This window comes from Bos indicus x Bos taurus, chromosome X (genome assembly GCF_003369695.1).
Source record: "Bos indicus x Bos taurus breed Angus x Brahman F1 hybrid chromosome X, Bos_hybrid_MaternalHap_v2.0, whole genome shotgun sequence".
In the NCBI taxonomy this organism is placed as follows: Eukaryota; Metazoa; Chordata; class Mammalia; order Artiodactyla; family Bovidae; genus Bos; species Bos indicus x Bos taurus.
In genome coordinates this window covers 50,222,507-50,234,187 of record NC_040105.1, presented here as the reverse complement: position 1 = coordinate 50,234,187, position 11,681 = coordinate 50,222,507, and the positions used below count along the sequence as shown (strand labels likewise).

The 11,681-nt window shown below is 39.2% G+C and overlaps 1 pseudogene; it reads left to right on the top strand.

The window, feature by feature from the left end:
- The first annotated feature begins 376 nt into the window (after nt 1–376).
- The window catches only part of LOC113888039, a 34,888-nt pseudogene continuing 23,583 nt past the window's right edge, over nt 377–11,681 (top strand).

Here is an 11,681-nt window from a genome sequence, read left to right as displayed (position 1 = left end):
CGTACAGAAAACACAACACAGTGCCTGGTCCCAAGAAATAACAGCTAATGTTGATTGAATGCTTACTATGCACCAAGCCTTTGTTAAGTGTTTTTGTTGTTGTTTTTTTGTTTTACATGGGTTAATTTAGCCCATCCTCATAAGGACCCTGGGGCTTCCTTGGTGGCTCAGCTGGTAAAGAACTTGCCTGCCAGTGCAGAAGATGCAAGAGATGCAGGTTCAATACTTGGGTTGAGAAGATCCTCTGGAGGAAGAAATAGCAACCTGCTTCAGCATTCTTGCCTGGAGAATTCTATGGACAGAGGAGACTGGTGGCCTTACAGTCCATGGGGTCACAAATAGTCAGACACGACTGAGCATGCATGCATACACAGACATGGAAGGGCCTTATGAGATAGGCACTATTACCCCCATGTTACAGATGAAGAAACGGGCTCAGAGAGGTGAGATAACAGGCAATTGCCAAGCTACTAAGTTCAGGGCTCAATTATGAACTCAGGCAGTCTAGTTCCATAACTCATACTCTTTAAGCACTATTCTCCCTTTTAGGATATACAGTTAAAAATGTGAAGTTCTCTATTTCCTCTTTTTATTACACTCTCCTTATCACTTTGTAATTTTCTTGTCTTCACTATCTTCTCATTTTCTTCTCAATCCTAGGGCAGCAAGACTGTATCATAACCAGGCAATTTTATCTGTGGGGCACTATTTACACAAATTGGATCATACTCATTATACTGGTCTGCAATTTCCTTTTTTTTTTTTTTCCCATTTGACCACATACCAATATGCCATGTAGGTCTTTCTATATGAATTCTTCCTTTTCATTTATTTATTTATTTTTTTAACTTAAATTTATTTATTTTAATTGGAGGCTAATTACTTTACAATATTGTGTTGGTTTTGCCATACATAAACATGAATCCACCATGGGTGTACACGTGTCCCCAATCCTGAACCCCCCTCCCACCTCCCTCCCCATACCATCCCTCTGGGTCATCCCAGTGCACCAGCCCCAAGCATCCTGTATCCTGCATCAAACCTGGACTGGCGATTCATTTCTTATATGATATTATACATGTTTCAATGCCATTCTCCCAAATCATCCCACCCTCGCCCTCTCCCACAGAGTCCAAAAGACTGTTCTATACATCTGTGTCTCTTTTGCTCTCTCGCATACAGGGTTATCATTACCATCTTTTTAAATTCCATATATATGCGTTAGTATACTGTATTGGTGTTTTTCTTTCTGGCTTACTTCACTCTGTATAATAGGCTCTGGTTTCATCCACCTCTTTAGAACTGATTCAAATGCATTCTTTTTAATGGCTGAGTAATACTACATTGTGTATATGTACCACAGCTTTCTTATCCATTCATCTGCTGATGGACCTCTAGGTTGCTTCCATGTCCTGGCTATTATAAACAGTGCTGCGATGAACATTGGGGTACACGTGTCTCTTTCAATTCTGGTTTCCTCAGTGTGTATGCCCAGCAGTGGGATTGCTGGGTCATAAGGCAGTTCTATTTCCAGTTTTTTAAGGAATCTCACAACTATTCTCCATAATGGCTGTACTAGTTGGCATTCCCACCAACAGTGTAAGAGGGTTCCCTTTTCTCCACACCCTCTCCAGCATTTATTGCTCGTAGACTTTTGGGTCACAGCCATTCTGACTGGCGTGAAATGGTACCTCATTGTGGTTTTGATTTGCATTTCTCTGATAATGAGTGATGTTGAGCATCTTTTCATGTGTTTGTTAGCCATCTGTATGTCTTCTTGGGAGAAATGTCTATTTAGTTCTTTGGCCCATTTTTTGATTGGGTCATTTATTTTTCTGAAATTGAGCTGCAGGAGTTGCTTTTATATTTTTGAGATTAGTTGTTTGTTTACTTCATTTGCTATTATTTTCTCCCATTCTGAAGGCTGTTTTTTTCACCTTGCTTATAGTTTCCTTTGTTATGCAGAAGCTTTTAATTTTAATTAGGTCTCATTTGTTTATTTTTGCTTTTATCCAATATTCTGGGAGGTGGGTCATAGAGGATCCTGGTGTGATGTATGTTGGAGAGTGTTTTGCCTATGTTCTCCTCTAGGAGTTTTATAGTTTCTGGTCTTACGTTTAGATCTTTAATCCATTTTGAATTTATTTTTGTGTATGGTGTTAGAAAGTGTTCTAGTTTCATTCTTTTACAAGTGCTTGAACAATTTTCCCAGCACTACTTGTTAAAGAGTTTGTCTTTTCTCCATCGTATATTCTTGCCTCCTTTGTCAAAGATAAGGTGTCCATAGGTGTGTGGATTTTTCTCTGGGATCTCTATTTTGTTCCATTGATCTATATTTCTGTCTTTGTGCCAGTAACATGCTGTCTTGATGACTGTGGCTTTGTGGTAGAGCTTGAAGTCAGGCAGGTTGATTCCTCCAGTTCCATTCTTCTTTCTCAAGATTGCTTTGGCTATTCGAGGTTTTCTGTATTTCCATACAAATTATGAAATTATTTGTTCTAGCTCTGTGAAAAATACCGTTGGTAGCTTGATAGGGATGGTATTGAATATATAGATAGCTTTGGGTAGTATACTCATTTTCACTATATTGATTCTTCTGATCCATGAACATGGTATAATTCTCCATCTATTAGTGTCCTCTTTGATTAATTTCAACAGTGTTTTATAGTTTATATATATAGGTCTTTAGTTTCTTTAGGTAGATATATTCCTTAGAATTTTATTCTTTACATTGCAATGATGAATGGGATTGTTTCCTTAATTTCTCTTTCTATTTTCTCATTATTAGTGTTTAGGAATGCAAGAGATTTTTGTATGTTGATTTTATATCCTGCAACTTTACTATATTCATTGATTAGCTCTAGTAATTTTCTGGTGGAGTCTTTAGGGTTTTCTATGTAGAGGATCATGTCGTCTGCAAACAGTGAGAGTTTTACTTGTTCTTTTCCAATTTGGATTCCTTTTATTTCTTTTTCTGCTCTGATTGCTGTGGCCAACACTTCCAAAAACTATGTTGAATAGTAGTGGTGAGAGTGGGCACCCTTGTCTTGTTCCTGACTTAAGGGGAAATGCTTTCAATTTTTCACCATTGAGGATAATGTTTGCTGTGGGTTTGTCATATATAGCTTTTATTATGTTGAGGTATGTTCCTTCTATTCCTGCTTTCTGGAGAGTTTTTATCATAAATCGATGTTGAATTTTGTCAAAGGCTTTCTCTGCATCTATTGAGATAATCATATGGCTTTTATTTTTCAATTTGTTAATGTGGTATATTATATTGATTGATTTGTGGATATTGAAGAATCCTTGTGACCCTGGGATAAAGCCCACTTGGTCATGGTGTATGATCTTTTTAATGTGTTGTTGGATACTGATTGCTAGAATTTTGTTAAGGATTTTTGCATCTATGTTCATCAGTGATATTGGCCTGTAGTGTTCTTTTTTTGTGGTATCTTTGTCAGGTTTTGGTATTAGGGTGATGGTGGCCTCATAGAATGAGTTTGGAAGTTTACCTTCCTCTGCAATTTTCTGGAAGAGTTTGAGTAGGATAGGTGTTAGCTCTTCTCTAAATTTTTGGTAGAATTCAGCTGTGAAGCTGTCTGGACCTGGGCTTTTGTTTGCTGGAAGATTTCTGATTACAGTTTCAATTTCCGTGCTTGTGATGGGTCTGTTAAGATTTTCTATTTCTTCCTGGTTCAGTTTTGGAAAGTTGTACTTTTCTAAGAATTTGTCCATTTCTTCCACGTTGTCCATTTTAATGGCATATAATTTCTGATAGTAGTCTCTTATGATCCTTATTTCTGTGTTGTCTGTTGTGATCTCTGCACTTTCATTTCTAATTTTATTGATGTGATTTTTCTCCCTTTGTTTCTTGATGAGTGTGGCTAATGGTTGTCAATTTAATTTATCCTTTCAAAGAACCAGCTTTTGGCTTTGTTGATTTTTGCTATGGTCTCTTTTGTTTCTTTTGCATTTATTTCTGCCCTAATTTTTAAGATTTCTTTCCTTCTACTAACCCTGGGGTTCTTCATTTCTTCCTTTTCTAGTTGCTTTAGGTGTAGAGTTAGGTTATTTAGTTGACTTTTTTCTTATTTTGTGAGGTATGCCTGTATTGCTATGAACCTTCCCCTAAGTACTGCTTTTACAGTGTCCCACAGGTTTTGGGTTGTTGTGTTTTCATTTTGATTTGTTTCTATGCATATTTTTATTTCTTTTTTGATTTCTTCTGTGATTTGTTGGTTATTCAGCAGCGTGTTGTTCAGCCTCCATATGTTGGAATTTTTAATAGTTTTTCTCCTGTAATTGAAATCTAATCTTACTGCATTGTGGTTAGAAAAGAGGCTTGGAATGATTTCAATTTTTTTCAATTTACCAAGGCTAGATTTATGGCCCAGAATGTGATCTATGCTGGAGAAGGTTCCTTGTGGGCTTGAGAAAAAAGTGAAATTCATTGTTTTAGGGTGAAATGTCCTATAGATATCAATTAGGTCTAACTGGTCTATTGTATCATTTAAAGTTTGTGATTCCTTGTTAATTTTCTGTTTAGTTGATCTATCCATAGGTGTGAGTGGGATATTAAAGTCTCCCACTATTATTGTGTCACTGTTAATTTCCCCTTTCATACTTGTTAGCATTTGTCTTACATACTGCGGTGCTCCTATGTTGGGTGCATATATATTTATAATTGTTATATCTTCTTCTGGATTGATCCTTTGATCATGATGTAGTGTCCTTCTTTGTCTCTTTTCACAGCCTTTGTTATAAAATCTATTTTATCTGATATGAGTATTGCTACTCCTGCTTTCTTTTGGTCTCTATTTGCATGGAATATCTTTTTCCAGCCCTTCATTTTCAGTCTATATGTGTCCCCTGTTTTGAGGTGGGTCTCTTGTAGACAACATATATAGAGGTCTTGTTTTTGTATCCATTCAGCCAGTCTTTGTCTTTTGGTTGGGGCATTCAACCCATTTATGTTTAAGGTAATTATTGATAAGTATGATTCCGTTCCCATTTACTTTATTGTTTGGGTTCGAGTTTATACCCCCTTTTTGTGTTTCCTGTCTAGAGAATATCGTTTAGCATTTGTTGGAGAGCTGGTTTGGTGGTGCTGAATTCTCTCAGCTTTTGCTTGTCTGTAAAGCTTTTGATTTCTCCTTCATATTTGCATGAGATTCTTGCTGGGTACAGTAACCTGAGCTGTAGCTTATTTTCTTTTCTTTTTTTTTTTTTGTAGCTTATTTTCTTTCATCACTTTAAGTATGTCTTGCCATCCCCTCCTTGCCTGAAGAGTTTCTATTGAAAGATCAGCTGTTATCCTTATGGGAATCCCCTTGTGTGTTATTTGTTGTTTTTCCCTTGCTGCTTTTAATATTTGTTCTTTGTGTTTGATCTTTGTTAATTTGATTAATATGTGTCTTGGGGTGTTTCTCCTTGGGTTTACCCTGTTTGGGACTCTCTGGGTTTCTTGGACTTGGGTGATTATTTCCTTCCCTATATTAGGGAAGTTTTAAACTATTATTTCAAGTATTTTCTCATGGTCTATCTTTTTGTCTTCTTCTTATGGGACTCCTATGATTCGAATGTTGGGGCATTTAATATTGTCCTGGAGGTCTCAGAGATTGTCTTCATTTCTTTTAATTCGTTTTTCATTTTCTTCTCTGATTCACTTGTTTCTACCATTCTATTTTCTACTTCACTAATCCTATCTTCTGCCTATTATTCTACTATTATTCTACTATTTGTTCCCTCCAGAGTGTTTTTGATCTCATTTATTGCATTATTCATTATATATTGACTCTTTTTTATTTCTTCTAGGTCCTTGTTAAACCTTTCTTGCATCTTCTCAACCCTTGTCTCCAGGCTATTTATCTGTGATTCCATCTTGATTTCAAGATTTTGGATCATTTTCACTATCATTATTTGGAATTCTTTATCAGGTAGATTCCCTATCTCTTCCTCTTTTGTTTGGTTTGGTGGGCATTTATCCTGTTCCTTTACCTGGTGGGTATTCCTCTGTCTCTTCATCTTTTTTACATTGCTGACTTTGGGGTGGCCTTTCCGTATTATGGCAGTTTGTGGAGTTCTCTTTATTGTGGAGTTTCCTCGCTCTGGGTGGGATTGTACGGGTGGCTTGTCAAGGTTTCCTGGTTAGGGAAGCTTGTGTCGGTGTTCTGGTGGGTGGAGCTGGATTTTCTCTCTCTGGAGTGCAATGAAGTGTCCAGTAATGAGTTATGAGATGTCAGTGGGTTTGGAGTAACTTTGGGTAGCCTGTATGTTGAAGCTCAGGGCTGTGTTCCTGTGTTGCTGGAGAATATGCATGGTATGTCTTGCTCTGGAACTTGTTGGCCCTTGGGTGGTGCTTGGTTTCAGTGTAGGTATGGAGGCATTTGGAGAAGGCAATGACACCCCACTCTAGTACTCTTGCCTGGAAAATCCCATGGAAGGAGGAGCCTGGTAGGCTGTAGTCCATGGGGTCGCTAAGAGTCGGACACGACTGAGCGGCTTCACTTTCACTTTTCACTTTCACGCATTGGAGAAGGAAATGGCAATCCACTCCAATGTTCTTGCCTGGAGAATCCCAGGGACGGGGGAGCCTGGTGAGCTGCCATCTATGGGGTTGCACAGAGTTGGACACGACTGAAGCGACTTAGCAGCAGCAGCAGCAGCAGCAGCAGCATGGAGGTGTTTGATGAGCTCCTATCGATTAATGTTCCCTGGAATCAGGAGTTCTCTGGTGTTCTCAGGATTTGGACTTAAGCCTCCTGCTTCTGGTTTTCAGTCTTATTTTTACAGTAGTCTCAAGACTTCTCCTTCTATACAGCACTGTTGATAAAACATCTAGATTAAAGATGAAAAGTTTCTCCATAGTGAGGGACACACAGAGAGGTTCACAGAGTTAAATGGAGAAGAGAAGAGGGAGGAGGCAGTTAGAGGTGACCCAAATGAGATGAGGTGGAATCAAAAGAGGAGAGAGCAAGCTAGCCAGTAATCACTTCCTTATGTGTTCCACAGTCTGGATCCCTCAGAGATGTTCACGGAGTTATACAGAGAAGAGAAGAGGGAGGAAGGAGATAGGTCGCCAGGAGGATAAAGGGGGGAATCAAAAGGAGAGAGACAGATCCAACCAGTAATGAATTCCCTAATTGTTTTCCACCTTCTTGAACACACAGAGATTCAGAGAGTTGGGTAGAGAAGAGAAGGGGGAGGGAGGAGACAGAGGCGACCTGGTGGAGAAAAAGGAGAGTCCAAAGGGGGAGCAAGCAGTCAAGCCAGTAATCTCGCTCCCAGGTAAAAATGGGTACTGAAGATTGGGTTCTTAAAGGTACAAAATTGATAACTAATACCAAAAGCAAAGACTAAAAATCTAGAGTAGAGGTTGGATTTTCAAAAATACAGTATTAAAGAAAAGAAGAAGAAAAAGAAAAAAAAGCAAAGTCACAAAAATTACTATATATATATATATATATGTATATGAAGTTTGCTTTGAAAAATAGGGTCTTTTTTTTTTTTTTGAAAAGTAATAGTAGGGTATAAAATTGAAAATTAAAGGAGTAATAGAGGACTTAAAAATTAAAAAAAAATTAAAAAAGAAAAGAATTATCATATAAATAGTAAAAATGTATCTAGGACTTTCTCTGGTGTTGTTTTGGGCACTGTGGGGTCAGTTCATTTTTGGATAGTTTCTTGGTCCGGCTTATATTTCTGAAGATCTATAGGCCCCTTCTTATGTAGTCGGTACTAACTACAGGGTTTTGATCTATTGCATCTGTCACTTCCAAAGCGGTTCCCTCTGTTTATCTTCTTTTGTTTGCTGATCTCTTCAGTGTCTGATTTCCACCTTGACACAAGGGGGGCGGTGGTGGACACTTTTTTAGGCTCTCTTGTTCAGTTGCACTGTGGGGAGGGAGGGACGCTTCAAACAAATAACACTGGCATGTGATCGCAGTGTCTCAGCCACACTGGGCCTGCCCCCGCTCACGGCACATGTGCCCTCCCTGCAAACACTGCTCAGGCTCTAGGTTGCTCCTCTGGGAACCGTCCGAGGTCGGGCCTGGGCTGTATGCACCTCCCAGGTCTAAGCCACTCAGGTTCAGGCACTCGGGTAGTCCTCAGAGGTGCTGACTCTGTTGGACCTGTGTTTTGTGCCCTTCCCAGGTCCGAGCAGCTCAGGTGATGAGGTGTTTGGTGAGCATGGTCGCTGTGACTTATCGCCTCCCCCATCCCTGATGCTCAGTTTTCTCGATGTACAACCGGTGCACCTTCTCAGGCGGATGTTGACTATCCAGAATCCCAAGAAGTCTTAGTTAGCAAAGAAGCCTGCTTGCAGTTTGGTAGATAATGTCTCTCTGGGGCTGTGATTGCCCTCTTCCAGCTCTGGCTGCCTGTCACTGGAGGGGGATGGTCTGTAGCCAGCTAGTTCTGTTCAGTCCTTTGTTCTGTGCCCGGTCCTGGCAGTGTCTTAGGTTAGGGCTTTTCGCGAGGTAGCTATCCCACAGTCTGGTTTGCTAGCCCAAGTTAGTTCGCTCAGATTGCCCTAGGGGCATTCAGGCCTGGTCCTGACTCTAAGCAGTGCAGCCCATGCCTCCCTGCCCAGCCCCCGCTTGCTAGTAGTGGATGCAGATGTCTGCGCTGCTTCTTCCCTGGGGAGGTACCGTTGGGCTCGTAATCTGTGGGGTTTAATTATTTATTTATTTTCCCTCCCAGCTATGTTGCCCTCTGTGCTTCCAAGGCTCACCACAGACTCGGCAGTGTGATTGTTTCCTGGTGTTTGGAAACTTCTCTCTTGTTTTGTTTTTCCTTTTTAAAATTTTCGTGACTTTTATTTATTTATTTTTTATTATTATTTTTTTTTTACTGTACAATGTTGTATTAGTTTTGCCATACATCAACATGCATCCACCATGGGTGTACATGTGTTCCCCATCCTGAACCCCCTTCCCACCTCCCTCCCCATACTATCTCTCTTTTTAAGACTCCCTTCCCAGGACGGAGCTCCATCTCTACCTCTTTTGTCTCTTTTTTCGTCCTTTATATTTTTTCTTACCTCCTTTTGAAGACAAAGGGCTGCTTTTCTGGGTACCTGATGTCCTCTGCCGGCATTCAGAAATTGTTTTGTGGAATTTACTCAGCGTTTAAATGTTCTTTTGATGAATTTGTGGGGGAGAAAGTGGTCTCCCCGTCCTATTCCTCTGCCATCTTAGGAACGCCCCCAATTCTTTCTTTTTAATGGATTTATACTATTCCAGAATCTGAATGTTACCATAAATTATTTAAACACTCACTTATTAATGGAAACTTAGGTCACAGGGATTTCCCACTTCATCATGAAAAATCTTGCAATAACTATCTTTGGGCCTATGTGAGAATATTTTTTATATGGTAGCATCCTAAAAAAATTCCTGGGGCAAACGATATATAGACATTTAAATTTTTGATACTGCCAATATGCCCTATACATTTTCTATACATCCCCAATAATGGTGAGTGTGTGCATGCTTATCCTTTCAACTTGCCAATGTGATTTTTAAAATTTAATTAATTATTTAACTGAAGTACACTTGGTTTACAATATTATAGCTAAATTTTATTATTTCCTTCCTTCTGTTATCTTTGGATTTAGTTTGCTATTTTAATATCCTATTTCCTTAAGATGTAAAGTTGGGTTATTGGTTTAAGATTTCCTTTTAAAGTATGTTTTTATAACTATAAATTTCTTTTTGAGCACTGCCTTGTTGCATCCCATATGTTTTGATAGGTTGTAATTTTATTTTAATACATTTCTAAGTATTTTATAATGTTTCTCGTGATGTATTCTTTGACTTACTGATTGATTAATACTATGTTGTTCCATTTTCACATGAGAAAACTCCAGTTTCACTTGTCATTGACTTTCAGTTTCATTCCACTGTCACCATAGAAGATATTTTGTATGATTTTATTATTTTTAAATTAACTAAGACTTGGGGCTCAATTTATGGTGTATCCTGGAGAATACTCCATGCACACTTGAGGAAAATATGTAGTCCTGTTATTGCCAGCACAGAATCCTGTAGATTCTATTAGTTCTAGTTGGTTTTTAGTGTTTTGAAGGTTCTCTATCATTGATCTTCTGTTTGTTTTAGCCATTACTGACAGTGGAGTATTAAAATATAGAACTATTGAGAATGTTAATAGCCTCGGTAGGAAGGCCAGAGGTCCTGAAGTGGCGGGAGGAAATAAAACTGCAAGTGGCTGATGCATTTTTTTTTTTCTTTTCTCTTCCAATCCTGTGTTGTCATCCAATCCCAAAGAAAGGCAATACCAAAGAATGTTCAAACTACCACACAGTTGCACTCATCTCACATGCTAGTAGAGTAATGCTCAAAATTCTCCAAGCCAGGATTCAACAGTACATGAACCGTGAACTTCCAGATGTTCAAGCTGGATTTAAAAAAGGCAAAGGAACCAAAGATCAAATTGCCAATATTCGTTGGCTCATCAAAAAAAAAAAAAAAAAAAGAGAGAACTCCAGAAAAATATCTACTTCTGCTTTATTGACTACACCAAAACATTTGACTGTGTGGATCACAGCAAACTGTGGAAAATTCTTCAAGAGATGGCAATACCAGACCACCTTACCTGCCTCCTGAGAAATCTGTATGCAGGTCAAGAAGCAACAGTTAGAGCCGGACATGGAACAATAGACTGGCTCCAAATCAGGAAAGGAGTACGTCAAAGCTGTATATTGTCACCCTGCTTATATAACTTCTATGCAGAGTACATCATTCAAAATGCCAGGCTGAATGAAGCGCAAGCTGGAATCAAGATTGCCGGGAGAAATATCAATAACCTCAGATATGCAGATAACACCGCCCTCATGGTAGAAAGCGAAGAACTAAAGAACCTCTTGATGAAAGTGAAAGAGGAGAGTGAAAAAGCTGGCTTAAAACTCAACATTCAAAAAACTAAGATCATGGCATCTGGTCCCATCACTTCATGGCAAATAGATGAGGAAACATTGAAAACAGTGACAGACTTTATTTTCTTGGGCTCTAAAATCACTGCAGATGGTGACTTCAATCATGAAATTAAAAGACATTAGCTCCTTGGAAGAAAAACTATGATCAACCTAGACAGCATATTCAAAAGCAGATACATTACTTTGCCAAAAAAGGTCCATCTAGTCAAAGCTATGGTTTTTCCAGTGGTCATGTTTGGATGTGACAGTTGAACTATAAAGAAAGCTGAGTGCTGAAGTATTGATACTTTTGAACTGTGGTGTTGTTGAACACTCTTGAGATTCCCTTGGACTGCGAGGAGATCCAACTGATCAATCCTAAAGGTAATCTGTCCTGAATATTCATTGGAAGGACTCATGCTGAAGCTGAAACTCCAATATTTTGGCCACCTGATGTGAAGAACTGACTCATTGGAAAAGACCCTGATGCTGGGAAAGATTGAAGGTAGGTGGAGAAGGGGATCACAGAGGATAAGATTGTTGGATGGCATCACTGACTCAATGGACATGAGTTTGAGCAAGCTCCAGGAGTTGGTGATGGACAGGGAAGCCTGGCCTGCTGCAGTCCATGGGGTCACAAAGAGCTGGACATGACTGATTGACTGAACTGACTGAATTGAACTGAATCCTGTGTTGTCACGGTGACACCTGGTTCCTCCTGAACTTAACTCTATCTCAAACCTTG